Consider the following 23527-nt stretch of genomic DNA (forward strand, 5'->3'; position numbering starts at 1 on the left):
CATCAGAACAGTGTTCTTGGCTCTCCTGCCTGTCCTTCAGACAGCCACTGCACCTCTGGCACTTGGAGATTTAAGTGCTCTCCTTAGCCACCATCAGTCATCAGAGCCACTACATTCCCTGTGCCTGCTTAAGGCTCCAATCAGCCAGGCTGGAGATAACTTTTATAACTAAGAACAGACACAATGAAGTCTGAACCTTTTCACAGTAAACTGAAATGGGATCTAGGACACTATCTAGACTGGAGTGCATAGGTGTGAGAATACTGCGAAACACTGAAGAAATGGCAAAACTACAATCCAAGATATCAATTCCTTTTAAAAAGCCTCTTCTATTGGATCAAGGTTCCCACCATTTTGATTTTGATTACTTGCTGGAATGATGAATGCTTCTCATCAGCCCTTCAGGAAATATTTCTGAAAATCTGATCTGGTGCCTCTTTGAATCTAAGAGTTTTTGAAAATATCACTTTTGTCACCCAGTGGGGATTGTATTGGGAACCTTTATCTGACATCTCACAAGGTAGCTATCGCAAGTTTGGCGTCACAGCTTTTTGCTAGATTCTGTTGTTCTTGTTGATTCCTTCTTTTAGTAATAGTCCACACAAATAGCAGAGGAAACTTTTCACTTTTTATTATGAAGAAAGCTTTTCTCAATAGGATTTGTCCTTAATCTAAGATGAATATCCCACAGCAAATCAATTTTTACAAGGAAGTCTCCAGTTTTTCACTGTTAAGGAGTGAGTTTAAGTGCAGGGCTCTGTCTCTATATGTAAAGTGTTTCCAGACAGAATTACTGATATCAGTTCTACCCTTACTGTATTTTATTACTTCTCTCCTCTTAAAACAATTTTATTTATTCTCTTGCATGGACTGAGAGCTCTTTACTCCACTATTATTTTGTGATGCCCTTCTGTATGCAATAGGAGAGATTTTCACTTTTGCATGGTGTCAGCTTATTCTACCTGTACATATGATGTGAGATCTCAGCATATTTTCTATTAATGTAGCAATAACATACCATACTGAGAGCAGTGGAAACATAATCTTTACTTTTTTTTTGTTCCTTGTCAACAAACAAACTACTTACGTTCCAATGAGTGAAATTAGGCTTTTGCCATGAAGCTTTCAAAATTTCACAGGAGTAATTTGCACTGAATACTATACTAACTCTCTAGTTTTCATTCTACAAACAGTATAATGTAATTCAAGAGACTGTAAATTTGATTTAGACTGCTGGAACTTGCTAGTAGAAAAGAACAGAGATTTCAAACAACTTTCATTGTAATTAAAAAAAAGAGAATACCTTCTGCTACATTGCAGCCCATAACAGCCACCCCATTAGTTACTCTAGATTATCTCCTGGCTTTTAGTGCTCACTTGCAGTTATAATGGGCACTCGTGTTCCAAAGGAGTGTCATTAATGTTTTGCCCAGAGTACACATGGAGTTAATCAACAGGCCATTTAGGGGACCACAAATTGCAAGTCCTGTAGATACAGCCAACTCAGAGTGTGATAAATGAAGGAAAATGTTAGAGGAATAGTACTTCAGAAGCAATCAATATATGAGAAAAATTTCTCATTCTCTCTGCACTAAGATCATAGTTTCTCCTTACCTTAGTGTATGTCATACCTAGATAGATACCTAAACAGAGATTACAGTCTTTTCATTATTAAACTGCTCCTCTGTTCAGTTACACAAAATGATATTTTTAATCTGAATTTGTATCTTTCCTCATCTACCCTCTGAATCATTTGCATATCTGAAATGAAAATTATCAGGCTGCCTTTCTAAGCTACATGCTTCATGAAAATTTAGCTTTCTGTTACCCCATATAATTCACATGAAGGCACCAGAGAGAAGGAAGTGCCTGTGAAAAACCTATGGAGGGCATTCGAATTCATTCAGTTCAGACATTCTACTCAATGGCTGGATTAGAGTAGCGGTTAAAAGTCTAGCTTCTAGATCAATGGGACAAGGCAGACAGCCTAGAGTCTGGTCTAAATTTTCTTGCTGAAGGAACATGGCATTATGGTGATGGGTTTTAATATAAATCTAAGGAGCCACAAGAAAAGCAGCCAATTTGAATCCTGGGGTCAACACTGACATTGGCATGTCTGGCTGAGTTGTTGAGGTCTTCGATCCCTGCTCCCAGGATCTGCATTAACTTTTTTAACCTGATGAAGGTATGTAGCCTCATTTCAGGGAGGCAGGTTCAAAGCATCTTGCCTCCTCTAAGAGCAGACTTGTGGCACCAAATCACAAGTGCTTGAATTGGGCTCTCAGTCGCCACTTCTCCAACTGTCTTGTATTTCCCTCATGTCTGCATAGAGAATGGCTCCATTCCACAGTTCTGAACACTATTCTGCCCACAGGCAAATGGACTAACATGGATCTTACCTAACTGTGCCACTGAAACCTTCTGAGTTTCATACTCAGAAATTAAATCTTCTGTGTCCTGGACTCAGACACACCTGATCTAATGTGGACAGATATATTTGACTTTCTGGAGACCCTTAGTTAATAAAATAAAAGCCCCAGTGATAAGAAACCCTGGAGACCAGACCTTTGAGATGGTAGTTTAGATTGGATATGTCAGGATGTACCACTCTTAGACATAAACCACAATTTATCCAGGAAATAAGGAGATTATGGCCTTATTTATCTAAAAGAGTTAATGAAAATGCTTTGTTTATGAATTCAGTAATTTAAACTAAGGGAGAAATGAAGATATGAAAAAGCAGATGTCAAGCACCAGTGGGGCCAGAGGCTTCCGGAGTGGGTTCCAGAAGAAGTGGTTGTTTGCTGTAGCAATGGGCCACAAGGAGGATTAATGTTCAAGGCATTAATAAAGACTAGATAAGTGAGCACAGTTGCCAAAGATTCTACAGACTCATAGCGGGTGCAGCTGTAGTTTATCAGAAAATAGCAAAATTACCTCCTATGATTCATAAAATCATAGAATGATTTGGGCTGGAAGGGACCTTACAGATCATTTAGTTCCAGTACCCTGCCATGGGCAGGGACACTTTCCACTAGACCAGGTTGTTCAGAGCCCTATCCAACCTGGCCTTGAACTCTTCCAGGGTTGGAAAGACCACAATTTCTTGAACAGCCTTTCAATTCCTCACCAACTTCACAGTATATAATTTCTCCCTGATATCCAATTCAAGCCTTTCCTCTTTCAGTTTGCAGCCATTCTTCCTTGTCTTGTCACTACATACCCTCATCATAAGTCCTTCTCCAGTGCTCCTATGACACCCCTTATTTACCAGAAGGTGCTGTAAGGTGTCCAAGCCTTCTTTGCTAAGGAGTTCAAAGGTTTGCTAAGGAGAGCAAGGTTTTCTAGTCAGAGACTGGTGTGTAGGGAGGGACTTAAAACACAAACAAGCGTTTAAAGAAATGTTTACATTAAGTCAAATCCTGAATTCCCAGCAAACTCTCATTGATACAGAGGTGTGATAATTTTACAGAAATTAATTTATCTGAGAGTGTGATTTTCACTTAACATCTAACTCTATGACAGTGTTTCTCATTACCATATTTGTTCAAACCCCCAAGATTTTATAATCTTATTTGTTCCAGGAAAACAATTCTCAAGGTCTGGAGTACTTTACCTGTATTAACATGTTTACTTGATGCATTTCTTTGCAGGTGAAGAGGTCTTTACTCATTTCCTTGTTTTTGCAAACACTGAATGTCTGGTAGTTTCTAATGAAATCCATGAGATATTGTCTGTTTACCAGCTTTAGAAAATAAGGCTAGAATTTTACTTAATTTACCTAATTTTGTATTTCAAAGTCAGGTTACATATCTGTGTAACAAATGTTTATACCATTCAGCAGAGTTCTAGGCTTTTGCTTTAAAAACAAAAAATTAATGTCATTATTTAATTTTAAACAATTTCTTTCCTTTCTAAAAACCTCCTAATTTTATCTATAGTCACAGTCAGGACAAGTTTCAATACAAATGGTAAGAAAATAAAATATTACCTTTCACAAAACAAAGTAGTTGTGGCAGTTCCCCTAAAGTTATTATTGTATTCCATCATATTTATGAAGATACAGTACACTTATGAAATATAATACAAACAAAGAGGCAGTTAGCAACAAAGCGAAACAGCTCATTTTATGTTTAGCATGACAGTTTCATTACTGCCCTACACAAATTTCATAGTTGTAATAAGATCTGCAGTAAATGTGAGCTATTTTGAGACTGAAAACACAGCATGCCTGACTTTTGTGTAGATCTGCAGTTCTTGATTTTGTGAATCATAATATCTTAACTTGAAATTTATGTTAAAATAAGGCTCAAGTGATAAAAAGGAATTGTGGGCCTCTAGTTAATCTCATTTAGTCATCCTAAATGCCTGATCCTTAAGATTAGATTCAGTCCTCTTAATTAAATTGGATGGAGAGAGAGAGAAAGAGAGGGAGAAAGAGGAAGAGGGAGAGGAAGGGAGGGAGGGAGAGCTATTTCTGAAGGGTTCAAAGAGAAATTTGGTCTATTCAAGTTAAGGCATTTAAGTGAGGTACAGTGGCTCCTACTACAACCAGTCAGGCACTATAACTGGGGACATTACTGCTGTATAGCTGGTAATGGCCTGTTGTACATAATTGCTGTGTTTGTAGAAAATCAGACAGTCAATTTGTCCAATAAAGGCAACCCATCCTCTTACAAAAACAAAATTGAAATATATATTAGCTTTTTGTATGAGGTCTTCATGTGTTGTAGCCTTTTACAAGTCACAGTAAATGGAGAACCCATAATAGTTCTGTGAAAAGCTTTCCAGCACTTTTTTGTCTGACTATTAAAATGTATTGTCTTCTACATAAGGCTATATATATGTAAGGTTATGGAACCCTATAAAATATTAAAGCTGTTCCATTATTCTCTATCCATAATATATGAATACACACATATCTTCTATGTTGGGTCTAATCAGAAATTGTATGGTCCTGCTTATAGAGATTATTTATCAATTTCAAATTGTGGTTACTTTCTGAAAGAACCATAATTTCTTTCTAATGGGAAATGTGGTGATTTGGTTTCATTGTGCTTAGCTACAAGGCTGGTAGAATCAAAACTCCAATCCTACATTTATACATTAAAGAAGATATAAATGTTTCCTGTTACACACTGGTAAAATTTTAGGCTAGATGTGGTTTTGGCCCATGACATATGAAACCCTTCTGAAATATCTGCTGGCATACTTCAGGGGTTAGTGTGGACGAAAGACATATGGAGAGCTGAGGCAGCTTCAATATGGCCACCTTTTGGAAAGCCAGGAAATGAAAATGCCAGATAGTGTGCCAGAGTGTCAGAGCAGTACCCTGTGCGGTGTTAGTTTTCAGCCTGCTATCTGATATGTTTTGCCTTTCTTGGGGAGGGGGAGTGTTTGAAAAGCCTAACCCAGATATCAGTGCCCTGGATTTGGACTCCTTGGAGATAAATTCATACTCATGCCTGTTTCTTTTTTTTTTTTTTTTAATAAAGTTGATTAAAGTCACATATTTTTCTTGTGCCATAGGCCTTTCGATATAAAATGGGGTATTATTCCCTTACTTGACATCTCTGTATCTCTCAAGACAGATATCCATTCCTGACTGAAAAGAGGAAGCCCTGTGAGCATCTACTTGCATAATGAGGCAGGTTATTTTTCAAGGTACAAATTTATCAAAAAGCTGCAAAGTGGGAATTCCATTCTCTTCTCTGGGGCAATTTTAGTAGCTGTTTCTTGTATTAAAATTAGAATCCAAAAATAACTAATGCTTCATTATGGATGATTAACCTGCTGTAACTAAAAAAAAAAAAAAAAAAAAAAAAAAGCAGACAAGATTTTCCACAGAAATAATTGTGATTCAAAGTGATGAATTGGAAAACATTCTAAAGGAAATCTTGCAGCTTTGGGAGAAAACTCTTGCTCCCCTTACACTGCAATACCCCTTATGATTTCTAAATATAAAACCAATGGGACTCTGTGTGCTGAATTATTCTTCTTTTCTCATTAAGTTTGAATTTTAATAGTGTTTTTTTTCTCCTTTTCTTTTACTGAGGGAATTATTTGGAGTTATACATTGCTTTCAGATTCATTTGGGAGTACAAGCCCACCAAACCAGAAAAGTTTACAAGCTTTTCACAAGCACTTGTGAAAGGAAGCCACCAAACATTTGACTATGTGATACTCATTGTGACTGCAGCATCTCGCAGGATGATGATAAACTTTAAACCTAGCAAAGCCATCGGCAATGGCTGATGATCATATTTCAGTTCTACCCCAGAGAATTCATCTAGAGATTTCCAGCGCCTCCTGAGTTTAAGCACTGTATGTAATGGAAGGGTTAGAATGTATGGAGCTCACAATTGTCAGTGGCAGAGTTGAGAGCTTCTGGGTAAGAATCAAGGGACAAACAAACAATGTGGATGCCATCATGGGAGTCTACTATAGACTTCCTAGCCAGGAAAGTCATGACAATTATTTATTTCTTGAGGAACTGAGAGACACTTCTGAGTCAACTGCCCTTGCACAGCTGACACAACCTGGGCCAAAAGACTCCTAAAAAACCTAAATGAAAACTTTATGGAACAGGTCCTTAGGAAGCCAACTGAAGAAGGTGTCCTCCTTGACCTGCTGCTTGTTCACAGAGTGGACACAGCGACCACACAGTAATTAAGTTTAAAGTCTCTGTTGACAGGAGGAAAAGTGCCAGCAAAGATTCAGCTCTGGACATAAATACAACAGATTCGGGCTGGTCAGAGAACTGATGATTAAGACCCCTTGGAAAAATGTTTTTGCAGGTGTGGGGATCCATCAGTGTGGGTCACTTTTTAAGCATCAACACCTAAGAGCACAGGAGCAGCAACTCCAAAATGACAGAAGCCAAGCAAGTGCAGCTTGGGGTTGACCGAACAGGGGGATCTTCTCTTAGAAATAAGGAAAAAAAGGAAGGTATAGGCCCAGTGAGAGCAAGGTCAGGGGAAGAATATCGATATGCTACTTGCCACTGCAGGAAGAAAATTTGTACAGCCAAAGCTCAATTGGAGTTGAAGCTGCCCAGAAATGTGGGGAACAGTAAAAAGAGTTTTTCAAAATTCATGAATTGCAAAAGGCTGTGTAGAAATAACATTGTCCTGATAGCAGATGAGGATGGTCACCTCATAAACAGGGACAGAGATGAGGCAGAGATTTTTAATGCATTCTTTGCCTCTTACTTCAACACGGATGACAGATCAAGGGGGTTTCAGTGCCCTAAGCTGGAGGACCATGACTGGCAATGATCAGCTCCCAGGTGACCCTGAGATTGTGTGGGATCTGCTGCTCCAGCTGGATCCCTACAAATCTATGGAGCCTGATGGGATTAAGCCTAGAATCTTCAAGGGTCTGGCTGATGTCATTGCAAAACATTTTTCAATGATTTTTGAAAAGTCTTGGGAATCTGGAGAGGCCTCAGCTGACTAGAAGCTGGCGAACATTGTCACAATTTTCAAGAAGGGAAAGAAGGAGGACCCCAGAAACCACAGGCTTGTCTGTCTCACTTCAGTGCCTGCTAAAGCTATGGAGAAAACTATCATGAGATATATTGAAAAACACATGGAGAACAATGCTGTCATTGGTCACAGCCAGCATAGCTTCATGAGAGAAAAGTCCAGCTTATCAAGCCTGATCTCCTTTTATGACAAGGTAACCCCCCTAGCTGATCACAGGAAGCTAGTTAATGTACACAGTTTTGGATTTCAGTAAAGTTTTTGATAATTTCTCCCACAGTGCGCTTCTGAATAAAATGTACAGCATAGAGCTGGATAAACACAGTATACTCTGTATTTGCCACTAAAGTGAGGCACAGCGCTATTCTTTAAAGACTTAAGAGGAAGTTTCCATCAGTGACTCAGTATAAACTATTTATTTATTATAACTAAATACAGAACCCTTCTGAACTTCAAACATGCTGGCAACAAACATCCATTGACTGCAGGGAAGTCAGTATGCATTTGGGATAAATTTGGTTCTAGGAGTTTGAAGCTTGAAGGAAAAATCTAAAGGAACCAAGGGAAATCAAGAATACTGAATGAATTCCTGATGCATATGTATTCTTTTATTGAATTTTCTTCTCCAGGGTTTATTATGGATGCATAATTTTTGGTTAGAAAAAGTTGTTCAAGGTTTATTTTTTTTATAAAGAAAAAGAAAGAGCCATACCATGAAGGATTAAAAAATTATCTTCTATATTAACCTGCTGTTGAGACAGAAATTTCAGCCAAGATTATGAGACAGTTAAGGAGTAGTCATCTCTACCCACTGAATTTGAAATAATTTAGGCTTCAGTGGTTATGGGTGCCTGAGGCTGTAAGATGTTCTGACACATTCACATACATCTCACAACTCCTTGCAGGCTTGTATTCTTGGGGGATGTACGGAGATAACAATAACCCATCAACAAGTCCTACCAGTAACAGCCAAAAATCTGCTGCTGACAGTTGTCATGACCAACTAATCAATCTCAAAATAAGGTCAGTTGGTTTTTTACCAGCTAAACAAGACACAATTACATCTCTGAGAAGAAAAGAGAGAAAATCAGCCCATGATCCTTTCATAAAAGACCGTGAAAATAATATATTTTAAATTTTCGTTTTCTCTTAAAAATAAATATCCTGTGCTCCTATACAGACACTTCAATACACAGGTATGGAAGAAAGAATGAAAGAAAATATATGACTCATAAATATGGCTTGCTGAAATGGATTTAAAAGTGCCAAATATGAAATATGTATCCTTAAGACAGAGTGTAATTAGCATCCAATACTGAGAATGTTGCTAACACCAGATGTTCTATTTAACATGGCTCATCATACCAAAGCTTTCCCCACTAACTTGCAAGGACCTTCTCTAATTAATAACCCTAAGCAACCTGAGCTTTTAATTAAGGCAAAACCAATGCTTGCAAGGCATTGATCTAAGAAGGTATTCAATCAAACACGTTACTGCTTTGGTGGCCTTTGAGGAGTTTTGTCTCCAAATTGTTACTTAGGAGAACAGAGCCAGATTTTTGGCTATGACTAGTAGATGCTGCAATAATATAAATAAAATAATCACAAACTACTTTCAAAATCATCAATAAGGATAAGATAGCCTAATAATTTTACTACATCTACTACAATGTAGAAACTAGCTGCTCATGATTTGGATAGGTGCACTCTTTCCTGGATGAAAAACTTGCTGGAAGGATGAAGCAAGAGACTAGTGGAGAGTGGAGTTAAAACCACTTGGTGGCAGGCCACTAATGGTATTCCCCAGGGCTCTGTGTTGGGGCCAGTCCTGTTTAACATCTTTATTGATTATTTAGTAAGTTTGCAGACGGCAACAAGTTAGGTGGGAACATTGATCTGCCGGAGGGTAGGAGCACTCGGCAGAAGCATCTGCAGAGGCTGGATTGATGGGCTGAGAAAAACTGTATGAGATTCAATAAAATGAAGTCCTGCTGAGTCCTTCTCTTCAGTTGCAAGAGGCAGCTCGACAGGCTGGGGACAGGGTGTCTGGAAAGCTGCCCTGCAGAAAGGGACTTGCGAGTCCTGGCTGAACATGAGGCAGCAATGTGCCCAGTGGCCAAAAAGGCCAATGGCATCCTGGCCTGTATCAAGAATAGTGTGACCAGCAGAACCGGGGAAGTGATTGTCCCTCTGTACTCAGCACTGGTGAGGCCACACCTTAAATCCTGTATTGTCTTGGGCCCTTCACTACAAAAAGGTTATTGAAGTTCTGGAGCATGTCCAGAGAAGGGCAATGGAGCTGGTGAATGGTCTAGAAAATGAGTCTTATGAGGACTGGATGAGGGAACTTGGGTTGTCTAGCCTGGAGAAAAGGAGGCACAGGGCAGACCTCATTACTCTGTACAACTATCCAAAAGGAGGCTGCTGTTGTGAGGTGGGGGTCAGTCTCTTCTGTCATGTCTCAAGTGAAAGGATGAGAGGAAATGGCCTTGAGTTGTACATGGGGAGGTTCAGATTAGATATTAGGGAAAAAATTCACTGGAGGAGTGGTTACGCACTGGAATCAGTTGTCCAGGGAGGTGATGAAGTCACAATCACTGGAAAGGTTAAAGAGGTGTCAGTGTGGCACTTGGGGATATGTTTTAGGGGTGATTTTGGTGGTGTGGGGTTGGTGGTTAGACTAGATGAACTTGAAGGCCTCTTCCAAACTTGATGATTCTCTGATCCTGCGATTCTCTGTTTTATCACTGCTCTAGAGTCTAGAATATACTTTTTTTTTGTGTGTGTGTCCAGACTCTGTCTCTCTCACCCAGGATCTACGTGGAGTGCAGCAGTCCTTCCATGCATGTTTTCACATCATCTACCTGGAAAACAATCATTTTTTCATTGATAATTCCTTCCCACTTGAATACTCCTCTACTTCCTCCATCCTAGCACATTGTCCCTTTTCTATCTTCAGTGATTTTGTCAGTGTTCCCAGCTCTTTGTACCCATGTCCTTTCTACAGTATGTTTACAAGAGGGAGGGCTGAGTTAGGAGTCTTCCTTTTCTGTTTTTCCACCTAAACATAGGAAAGGCTGACTGTTAATAAATGTATCTGCTCTCCATTTGAGTGCCTTAAGCAGCATCTATGTAGCACAGTATGCACTAGATAAGAGTGAGGAATATCTTGTTAACTGAGTGGAGGGCATCTTAATTGAATCTAAAAATGTATGGAGACTATGTTTTAAAATTTAGTAATTTGACCAGATATGGTCAGCTTTAAAGCCATTATTCACATTTCTGAATTGTAAAAATCATCTACCTATCATTTATCCAGGCCCTGTTGCTTGAAGGCACCAGAATTTTAAAAAGAAATGTGAATATTTTCTGCCAAGATCCTGGCTTGACAATATTATTGAATAAGTCTTGTAATAAATACAGAAATTAAACAGCTCCTTTGTGTGCCAATACTTTATTATTTAACACAGATTAACAGATGCTATAAATCCTGTGTAGACTTCTAGGACTACCATTGCCACCAACCAGTTTAACCCCTTTTAGAAACAGCATGTGCTCAGCCCTGCATTCATGAGCACAGTGTATGCACTGGCCTAGTAGCTCTGCTAATAATGAGGGGAAAAATAAGTATTAGTCCTTTACAGAATAACACCTTAGAAGGAAAACGTTACCAAAAAAAAAAAATGGACTGAGCTTACATTGTGACTACTATACTATTTGTCTTGTCTCTCAAGAAATTTTAAGAAGCTAAGCATCCTCTATAACATGAACATGAGCTTAAAATAAAGCAATTAAGTCAGATCCAATAGACAAAGTTCCTGCAGGAAAGGTAAATCAAAACCAATTTCAAATTAAAGATCAATGGCATACTGCTTGTATTTGTGTGAATTTATATACTCCTTACACAGTCTAGTTCGGTTTTTTTCAGTCTACTTTTAATTTTATCAAGGAGTCATGCTTTTGCCTTAATAGTTACACTCCTCAAATGTTGCACAGTAATTTTAAACAATTCATAACCCTTATATAACCTAAGATGACACTAAGGACTCATACTATGTCAAACCTGATGTACCTGATAACATATCCCATTGAATGAAAAACCCTCATGCCACAGAAATTTAACTAAGTCCATGAAGCATATAGATTATTCTAACAGAAAATAAGACAAAAATATGAGATATGGAGGAGAGATAGTACAGTGCACACAATATAAGAGACACAGATTTTGATGTCCACCCTGGAGATTTAATATGGGTACCACTTTGCTAACAAAGCCACTTCCATTTCACACTGGGAAGAAAAGGAATCGCAAGGGTCCTCTGCTGTATACTGAAAAACGTAGTGTAATAATCGCTAAGCAATTATACCACAAATCTGTGCATTCTTATTTAGATCAGTTCATAAATGCAAAGTTTTGCCAATTTTTCCTACCCTAATAATTTTCAGTCCTCTCTAGGAAGAATATGAATTCTAATGAAACACTTAAAAAAAAAGAATAAATCATTGAGTTAATCCCCCTTGATAATGCATGAGATGAAAAACTTAATTCCTAATTTCCATTGACACACACACAAAAATGAAATTATCTTTTCATTAAAGCTAAAATAGCAGATGTGAGGTGTTTTTATTAAAATTGATGGCAAGCAATAACTTTTTAAAAGCTTCTAATGCTATATATGGCATGCAAGGTATGAGCAAATCATCCCCATTGGGACTGAGTTGTGATGCTAGTTTACCAGTGATTGTTAGTGATTAAGGTTTTATTTTCTCCATTATATTAAAAAGTGAGAAAGGAAATAGCAGCAGTAACACAACAGCTCAGGCCGTATTATCATATTCTTTGCTCATGAAACCTAATGAATGTCATTGACAGTCATAAATATCCAGAGGCAAGTGTAAAAGTAGAAAGGGTAAAAACTTTCAAATTATCTAAAGAATACAGTAGAAGAAACAGTTCATTAAATTTTTGTTGCTTGTGTTCATGTTGAATATTAAATTTTCCTATTAGACAGACACCAAATCCCCTCATCAAAAGAAAAACTAAGATACATATTTGCACTAGGGTGTATGAATAAATCCATCATAAAATCAATCACAATCAATCATAGAATCACACAGGTCTAGCTTGAAAGAGATCTCAAGGAAATAAATAGAGCTCCACAAGAAAAAACCCTTACCAACATTATACAGGGACTTGAAAGTCTAATTTGAACTTCAGCATGTTTGTATACAGGATATATATCGATAAAAAGAAAGACTGATTCTAGAGAAAATGTAAAGTTACATTAAAAAGGATTCAAGTGTTGAAATGGCCCTCAAAATCTTCCCTCGACCTGTCATACTTATTATTTTACCAAAATATTCTCTACTATCTAAATTTTAATTTTCTTACATTTTACGATACATAAAACCAACTTTGATGCTTTGAAATTTGTATAACCATCAGGCTGTTGTCTGTTCTGGGTATTTTACATAAGCTGAAGGCTATAGATATATTTAAGCACTACCATATTGCTTTGAACAAATCAAGACTTGCAATGTGAAGGAGCAGAGCTCCACTTTCTAGCTAAAGATATGGCAAATGTGGTAGGGGGGAAAAAGGTATATAAAAAAGCATTTGCAAGACTATGTGGAATAAAAACATCTCAATTCCACTTCATTCGTATGTAAAGTTGCATAATCAATATGACAGAGTTGGCAAGTGGCAGGGTTCTGAAAGAACTCCAGATTCCTGATTTCCACTCGATTTCCTCCATGTTGAAACACACTGCATCTTCTTCAGAAGAGTAATTGTATCGTGGGGAAGCAGAACTTCCAGAGGCAAAACTTCCTATCACTTCAGCAAGATGCTTCACAGCTCATACTTTGATGAGCAGATCAGCATAAAGAAACATAAATTGAACATAAAATATATGCCAGCTCATTCTTTCCTACCTAGAAATATGTCCTAATAAATTACCCATATTTGAAATGAGGGTTTAATGAAATGAAGTGTAAAATACAAACAGATCCCCATTTCCATGGCAAATTGAATCCTTACTGCTTTGTTCCAGAATGGTCATAAAATATCTTTCAAGAATCTTTAGAGACATATTTTAAATTATTCCTTTAAGCCTACTCAGATCTGCCTTATGATGAATGTGGGAGGTTGAGTGAGAGCAGTTTATATGCCAAGGAGCAGGAAAAACAAAATGACAAAGGACAGATTTAATAATAGGAAAGAGGGTGGTAGTTACACATTCTTATGGTTTCTTTTCCCTAAGTATGTCTCATGGCTCTGTTCTTATTTCCTTACACTATAGCCACACAGACATTTTTTGCAATGAAAGGAGACTACTGGCTATAATTTGCATTGTTTTTTGCATCTTTTCTGGTGTCTTTATCTTATTAAATGTCAGTTACAGGCAAAGCACTTTACTAATCACAGTATTTTTAAGATGTTTGTCATCTGAGTTCTACAACTGGATAAATTCAATAACTGTAATGTAAAATATTATCTAGGTTAATTTTGCTGCCTATATCCTGGAAGTTTTGTATTCCCCTAATTATTTTAAACTTGCAAGGAACAACAAGATATTTCCTTGGTCAATATAATTTTTAAAAGCATACTTGTCTTCATTGAATACTTCTATCTACAGAATTATTTCAAATTAAATTGAAGTACAGATTTTCATAGACTCTTTGAAGTCACACTTCATAAAAAGCACTTAAAAGATGCTAATTATTTCAAACAAGTAAGAAACAATTGACTGAGCAAGTATGCTCAAGTGTTTTATTAGCACGGCTGGATTGGTTCTAACACACCTTCTCAAAACACCACAGCTGCCTATCAGGACAGCTAGGATCTAGGAAAAGACCAGACCTTCTGAAAACCTACACCAAGGGTATATCTCACATGCAGGTTATGAGCCAGAATCACAGAGGTAAACATCATGACATCTGAGGGACATTGTATTAGCTCAGAATTCAGCCTCACTGACTGCTGTCCAACGGGGATAACACACAGACCTTTTCATACCACTGAGCATTAATTAGGCTGCTACCAGTAATAAATATTAATAACATTGTATGTTTTATTCATTTCTCTAAGTGGCAACTTTAGGATTCTTCCCATTTTACATGGGCCTCTAAAATATGTCACACCAAAATGTTCTAAATTTAAAAAAAAGTCAAGGTAAATTTTTTTCTGCCTTTATCATGAAGGAAAAAGGGAGTCACATGTTGCTGTCACTGCACTGGTAACTGCACTCTCTCTTCTGAGAGAAGATTCCTGCTATTTGACTGCTACACATTCTTCATGTATTTTTGTCCACCACATAAAGACCAGGTTATATTTTTGATTTTCAATGCAATTAATCTCCAGTCAGTCCCAATTTCCCTGACATTGTCTCAATTCTGCGTGGTCCTTTTTAGTAGATTGCATACAGATTGCATGTGCCTTTCTTTACTGTGAGACAACCTCACATAGTGGCCAATATCACAGTTTATAAACAGAACAAAGCAACTTATGCCCTCTTACTTTATTTAATAAAGTAATTCCTACTCACAAAAATAGCATTTATGTCTGATGTCTTCTTTGCACCTCTAGGATTTAATTCTTCTGATAACAGGTCATTAAGAATGCTTTCTTTGGATGGCACAAAACATCCACTCCAGAGCATGTTCTCTTTGGTGATTGCTAAAAAAGTTTAAAGCAGTAAGCTGAATTTTAAACATATAATTCTTGGATGTTTAAGATGGAAGCAACAGATTCCATTCAAGTGGTCTGAATGTACATTTCTGTAACAGAAGGTAGCACTGGAGAATTGATATTTCATTTCTGCTTCAGCTGTACTCATGGGTCATAGATTTCTGAGCAAATTAATTCCTCTTATTTTGCTTATTTTGCAGAAGATAAACTCATTCAAAGATTTAGGCTTGACAGTGCAGAAATCTGCAGCTCCCTACATAGGAGAATTGAACTGCAGAATAACAAGAGACAGACAGTACTTGCAGAAAAAGAGAGATGTATCTCCAAAGTTAGGAAGAAAAGTACTCAGGAACAGGAAAAGTTCATGTTTTCTCATAGAAAAGTGCTTTCTGTAGTTCTCAGGATGGGCTTCTGGCTGCAAGGGTCTAGGAAAAGCATATTCACCAATAGGTAGGTGACTATAACCCAGGATAGAAGAGTGGGCCAAAAGCAGGATTGAGAAGAGTGTTACAATACACTAAGGATATAAGCAAAAGCCAGAAACTAGACTAAGGCATGAAATTGGATGAGTTTTTTTGATGAGTCTCTCATACAATGTATTCTCAAACCATCAAGCAAAGCAAGTAGGAATGCAATACAGTAAGCACCCTGAAACAAAACACAGGAGGAAATCTGCTACCAACTACATTTGATTTCAAATGCCTTGCTTGGGAAAGACATAAATACTTACTCGGCAATTTGAAGTTCTCTTAGTCTGGATTTAGTTGAAATTTCATTAGGATTGGCTGGAACCAAAGGAAACCAATCTTAACCAAGATACTGGATATAGATTCTGGCTGCGTCTACTTTGCTTTATGGCTGGCCAGCTAGGCAATGATCCTGTTATTACAAATATTCCTGAACTACTTGTGGGATGTTCTCACTTGGCAAGCCGAGAACATCATCCATGGCTACAAGAGATACTACACTCTTAAAGTGAACAAAGTTTTGGATGTACTTAAGTAAGGCAAAAAAGCAAAACAATAAGGAAGGGTAAGAAACACTTGAGGTTTCCCAGTTTAGACACTTTATGCTTCTGTGATAAGAATGTTATTCAGAACATGGTAACTCGGTGGCAGGGGTGTTTGTAAAATAACATAAGCTATTTAATGTGGCTTAAATACAGGAAAATATCCTCATATAAAAGGGTTATATCCCATGCAATCTTTAATGGAAAGACTTCAACTGTGACGTCTCATAAAAACTAAAGAGAAGAAATTATTCCAGAAAAACTGTTAAGATTTTGTGTTAGAATAAAGACAGGTAGGGAAAACTGTGAGAAGTTGCTCATGATACCACAATCAGAAAATAATCCAATTCTCCTACTCAAGCATTGACTAAATTTGCAGAAGTCAGTGGAATTACTCACATAGCTACTCATGTCTTCATGACTAAGACTATGCAAATCCACTCCAGACAATGAGTATACTCAATGGTATAATTCTACTTGTGCCTCATACTTCTTTAATGAAATGCCATCCCTTTTTCCTGGGAAAATCTTTCCCTTACCAAAACAACTCTATGATTTGGTACTCTTCCAAATTTTAAAGCCTATAGATAGCTAAAAATATCAAGAAGAGCCATTCACCCATTCAATTTCTCATGCCATCCCACCACTGCCAACACTCAATCCCCAGACACAGTCTTGGGAATGTCAAAGGACTCCTGAGACAAATCCAAGGAAGAGACAGAAATATCAGTTTGTTGTAGACTCAGAACAGTTCTCAGCCCAAATTTTCAATGAAAATATGCAAACAAACAAAAACATGCTAACAACAGAAAACAAAAAACCCAAACAACAAACAAACAAACAAAAAAAAACACAAAAAACCCCAAAAAATTAAAAATTCCCCCCAAAAAAATCCAAAACAAAACAAAAAAAAAAACCACAACAAACCACACCACAACCAAGAAAGAGCAACCAAATTATTTATCTTTCTGAGGTATGTCTAGATACTAAAAAAAAAAAAAAAAATAGCCATTACTGAAATTTTCAGCATTACAGGCTGAAGGAAAATGCTCAGGCTCATGCTATGCCTTTAGAAAGAAGACAGATCTTCCCAAAATCTTGTTTTAGGTAATATTTGGTAGGATTAACTGGAAATGTGGTAGCATGATTGCAGAGATGGGCACATATTTGAGATGCGCAGTTTATTCTGCCTTTGTTTACTAGATTCCCTGTGAAGCAAAAATTGGCACAAGGAAGACACGTTGCTCTGATAATTTTAATTAAAGTTCTTAATGCATCAGTGGATACCTAAACCCAAATATCAAACTCATCAGCTGTTCTGCCACTACTCCTTCCCCTGAAACACAAAGAGCATATGAAATGGAAAGAGCTGAAGATCTAACCATAAAACTTCATCAGCTATAGAACTGATTTCAGCTTTTTTTTTATGGATTAGAGTATATCCAGGAGCCCCTCTGTCATATGCTATTGGGAGCAGAAAAGGTTAGGCTCAATCTGCCTGGGAGTCCCTTCAAATATACATGATGGGAAGACAACTTTCCCAGAGCCAAGCACTTTATTCCTGTCTCCTGGCAACTGACATAGAATTTCCTTGAATAAACGACTAATCAAATTGTACACAGAAACTCCTGCTTGGCAAAACATTTTATAAAGAGCAGACATATCTAAATGTCATGGCAAATGTTGCCGTTATCACAACTGGTTTATGGCTAATGCCATGAGCAGTGCCGGACCCTCAGGATTTATGAAAGATAACACACATGCTCAGGATTATGTATCTTTCTCACTCTTCCTATGTTCCTCCTTAACTCCACAAGTTTCTCACATCCCTTAAACTTGAAGGCATGCTACCCATTCCCTGATGCCAGTCTCTCAGCTTGCCAAATGAAAATGCATGTTTTATTCATTCTCTAGCGTTGTAGCCACGAGGATACTGTGTGCCACCCCAGCCTCTGTGAATGAGCATGCAAAATCAGCTCCTAATGGTTGCATCTGTAATGTCTATATAATATGCACACACATGTGCACAAACCTCTCTTTCCATCAGGAATTATTTCATAGATGGGCTAGCTGCAGGCTAGGAAAAGAGAAAAAACAACTGAAAACTTATTTACAGAAAAAAAAAAATCTTGTTTATATGAAAGAAAGCAAGTAGCAATTCCTTTTTCCTGTACATATAAATCCAGAAAAAAAAAGAAAAAAAAAAAAAAAAAAAGAAAAGAAAAAAAAAAAAAAAACCAAACTGGAAAGAACCCAGAAAAATACCAAACTAAATGCTGAAGAATTTTATTAACATCAAAAATTATCATTTGTTCTTCCTTAAAACAATTAGACATATTCCTGCCAACATAATAAAACCTGGTACATCACTGGTGCAAAAAACAAGGGTTCCATAATGCTTTACACAGAAGTTGAGACTGTGAATAAAGTGAATATAAAAGTATAAACTTTTACATTTCCCCTCTGTTGTTTTCCTTGTAGACTAGCCATATTAAAGCCAATGTCATCTTTTTGATGCCCTGTGATTTCCCAGCACTGTGTCTGTTACGAATGAGTGTAGGAGATCTTAAAAAATCATCAGCAAGGCTAGCAGCTAAAGCCAAATTTATTATTAAGTGACAACACGACAAAGTCTTTTGGAAAAATTCACTTGACTGCTTACAGGACAGCTAAGTCACACCAAGGAAAAACAAGAAATGGAAAACCAAACAAAATCCAAGCAATCAAAGCAGAAATTAACTGGGAACTATTTGGGGTATATGTATAAGTGTGTGTTTGTGTGTGTTTGTTTAGGTACATGTGAAAAAAGGACAAGGGCAAGGATAAAAAGGAATACAGCCTAAAAGTTTATCAGCAGTCAAACTTAACAGTAATTTAACTTAAAGTTATACCTTAAGTCTAACAATTTAACAAAGGAGCAACTTTATATCTAACTAAAATTAACTTTAATTTATAACTTAATAATTTAACTGAGAAATAACACTTAACAGCATTTAACCTAACTTAAAACTTCTAAGTTATCTCTGGCAATTTAGCAAAAGAACAACACTTAGCTGCGTTTAAGTCATAAATCACAAGCTTACAGGCCTAACTTACTCAGACAACTAAGGTACTTAAACATCTAATAAATCAGCATTTCTCCCAGATTTGCTATAGCATATGGGCAAGTTTATGCATCCAGACATAAAGAGACAGTGCAACAAGGTACCTGAGAAAAATTCCCCCCAGAGGTCAGCAAAACACTCACTTTGGATGCCTTTGCATCTCCCAATGGGTGAAGGGTCGGGCCTCGAGGAGCATCAGCCCAGGAGTCATCGTCACTCAGTGATCCCCCAAGCACAGCAAACATGAGAGTTCCCTGGCTCTCAGAGGCCCCACTCAGTTGCTGGTCACAGCCTGCTGGGGCCCAGGAGAGCTCCAAGGGTCTCATTTCGGATCACTCTTCATAGGGTCTCAAGACAGTGGGCTTTAGTCATAAAAATGTTCCATCCTGGCCACAGCTGGGGTCAGCTTCTTCCAAAGTGTGAGAACAGGGATATTGTACCATTGAGGAAAGAAAAGTATTTTCCAAGGGTGTTTATACAGAAAACAGGAGCTCGTTAGCAATTCCTGGGCGCAGACAGTGCTTGAGCCCAGGTGCTGTTTTCGAAGGCCAAGGCCTAAGAACTCTTTCTCAGATCACACTGCAGCCTGGAAAGGGTGTGAGGGGGAATGCACCACCACTGATTGTTCCTTCCAAACCACAAAACCTCTGTTTAATCATAATGTGAAATAGATGCAGATATATGTGTGACCGTAAGACAAATACACTGGCTTTAGTTGTTTAAAACTTAGCTAGCTATTATGCAATCATTCCAAAACTTTTCATTCTTTTTGTCTACCAGATTAAATTTTGGAGTGACTATCTCTATATTTTGCAGCCAAGCCTTCCTGCGAACAAGGAAAGATACTGGTTTTGTTCAGACCGAGAAGCACACAAATTTTTAAGGGTTCAAGTACCTCCACCATCTGGGAAAGAAACAAAATACTTGTCAGAGCATTTCTCTTTGCTTCAGAAATGTTTTAACATCCTGTGAGATTTTTCCTAAATCTGAGCCTCTGAAGATTTCTTCCTGTGCAGTTCTGCAGAACAGCATATCCATGCTGAGCATGTTCCATCCCAGGAGAGTCAGAAATTCCTGAGACAGTGAGGAACAGTTCCTCCCCACCACTGCCCCCCACTCCCCAAGGAATAATCTGATTCTGCATTCAGGAAATGATAGAAAGGAGAGTGTCTGGTGGTTCCAACAGACCCAAAGGGACTATGTATCACAATTCATATGCAAAAGGCTATAGAGAAGGTTGCTAATATTAATGTCAGCATTTGACTACTTAAGCATAACATTCTGTAAATTGTATGTAATTTTCTGTAAATTAGAAATACAAAGATCCTTTCATTTCTCTTTTTTTTATCTCAGGCTGTTGCTGTTGTGTATTTGTAATTGTTTCAGAGGAATGGCTCATCAGCTACTTCTCCTAGGAAACCTTGTCATAGACTAAGAAACCGTGGTTTAATTTGGGTTTTTTCTCTTGCTGTACATATTTTTTTTTTTTTTCCTTTTTCATCCCTTTGACCCTGGCATTGACCCTGGCTGGATGCCAGGAACTATTCTATCACTTGACTCCTCAACTGAACTGGGAGAAAAAATATAAGGCTTGTAGGTCGAGATAAAAGCAGGGAGACATCATTAGCACATTACTCTCATGGGCAGAACAAACTCAGGGAAATTAACTGAATTTATTACCAATCAAATCAGAGTAGGATAATGAGAAATAAAGGCAAATCCTAAAAACATCTTCCCCCCACTCATCACTCTCTCCAGGCTCAACTTCATTAATTATCCTCTCTCTCTCTTCCCCTACAGAGTCACAGGGGGACAGGTAATGGGTGTTGTAGTCATTTCACCACATGTTGCCTCTTCTGCTCTTTCCTCCTCAGCAGAAAGACTCTCACACTCTTGCTCTGCTCCAGCATAGAGTACATCTCACAGAATCACTGAATATTCTGAGGAGGAGGAGACCTACAAGGATCATGAAGTCCAAGTGAATGGCTCATACAGACAGTCCTCCATGAATATGCTTACCCAACAGGAGTCTTTCCCATGGGCTGTAGTTCTGTAGGACCTGCTCCAGGATGGGTCCCTTCTCATGGGGTGCTGCCTTTCAGGAATAGGCTGCTCCTCATAAGGTCACAAGTCCTCCTCTCTCCATGAGTCTAGAAGTTTTTTAGGGAACTACTCCAGCTCAGGCTTCCCACAGGGTCACAGCATCCTCCAGGCATCCACCTGCTCTGGTGTGGGGTCTACTCCACCATGGATCTCCTAGAGCTGCAGGAGCACAGCTGTCTCATCATGCTCTTTGCTACGAGATGCAGGGGAATCTGTTTCCAAGTATGGAGTACTTCCTACCCCTCCCTCTTCACTGCTCTTGGGGTCTGCAGGGCTGTGGCTCTTCCATTGAATATTCACAGTTCCCACTCCTCTAACTGTGGTTGCTGTTGTGCAGCAGTTTCCTCCCTCCCTCCTGTCTGCTGCTACCAAAACCTTGCTGTGCAAACCAAATACGATCCCTATGAATGCATATCTATTCGAAGTTGCAGACCACTTGAGCCAGAGTAGCCAGAGAGCTCCTGGTGGAGTGGGCACAATATAAAACAAAAGGCAAAGAACCTCTATCTAAAGAACACCCAGGAACATTCTGTGGGAGGTTTTGTTTGTGGGAACAAAGCAGAAGAGAAGTGCAGGAGTGGTCACTGTATAAAATCACTGGGTTTTCACACTTGCAGTGTGGGTGGACCCCAGCACCCCATTAGCTGCTCAAACTCAGTGCAGAGCAGATTACAGTCTGACCAGCAGCTGTCAAGCTTAATTCAGCCAGCAAACTACTGCTAGAAAACAGACACCTTGCACAGTGGTTTCCTCAGCTCCCAACTCAGTTCCACTTGGTGGATCTTTGTGGTACTTTAAATAATGAATCTGATTTTTTCATGCCTGATCTGTTGATTAAATTTTGGATTTCAAGTTTGAGCAGATCTTCCTGTGTTTCACAAGGTCTTATTTATGTTTTCTTCCAAGGCACAAATGTATTGTAAGGCTGGTTTATTTGCAAGGCAATGTTTGACAAAACAGTATGAGATGTAGCTGATTAAAAACGCAGCCAACAATAAAGTGATTATCTTTCAGCACAGTGTGTGGTGCCATATGGTGACTGAGCAAGTGGGAAGAACTAATGCTTGATATGCAGCTCTGGTGATTTATGGTTACTGACTTCCTGTAGAAAATTACTTCTTCTTTCATAAAAAAAACCTAATTATCTTAAAAAGTACATGTTCACAGAGAAAATTTATATTGATAAAGTTGCCAGTGCAATATTCAAGTGAATTAATGATCTATAAAAATCTCAAGAGGTAGGTGCTTTTTGAAACACCTGTCCCGATCTGTCCTGCTGACCCTGATCAGGAAATTTGCTTGAAATAACAATGAACAGCCGTTTTTAATGTGTTTTTTTATTGTTTGTTGTATTTATGAACTGTGCATAATTGCACCAAATCAGGAAACATGCATATGAGTGAAAAAAATTTTCTTTTGTTGTTTTTTTTTAATTTCAACTAATAAAACTGAAGACTTTGTTCAGTTAAAAAGGGCTATTATTTCATAAACTCAGGGAGTTTCTCTTCCTACAACAGGAAAAAATCAAAAAAGGTAACAACCTAAAAAATAAAGAAGTAAGACTTAAAGCAGCAATCATATTTTCACCAAGAAAATTTAATGCAAAATTTTTCATTGACTTGATAGAACCACATGTTTATCCTTATTAAATTCATTCAAAACACCTCTTCTCTCACTGTAGTATAAATCTAAAATAATACTACTATGTTAATATATATAATTCTGAAAGGCAGACACCTTAAGAACCATACTTTTAGCCTGGTAAAACCACTGGGAGCCTTTACACTCAAATGCTTTACTCCATAGATTAGATAGAAACATGTCTTGCGCAAAAGGCATTAGATAATTTCTAATATGTAAAAAATCTGTCATGTGTGATATCACAGTAGATGTTTTCATTATTCCTGTGTTTTCTGTTCAATCCTTTCTTCTGTTATGTAGATATCTAATGTCTCCTTTTTATCGCCTGAATGCAGTATTATATAAGTGAATTCCTTTCAGTCAGTCAATCTCATATAGAAAAAACAAGCTGAATCCCACAGAGGCTTGTAGTGGCTCAAAATATGTTCTTCATTTCACTCTGAAGATGACAAGTGCAACTGTCCTGTCTTCATCTTCCACATTATTTATAGTCTAA

Source organism: Anomalospiza imberbis, chromosome 5 (genome assembly GCF_031753505.1).
Source record: "Anomalospiza imberbis isolate Cuckoo-Finch-1a 21T00152 chromosome 5, ASM3175350v1, whole genome shotgun sequence".
Classification (NCBI taxonomy): domain Eukaryota; kingdom Metazoa; phylum Chordata; class Aves; order Passeriformes; family Viduidae; genus Anomalospiza; species Anomalospiza imberbis.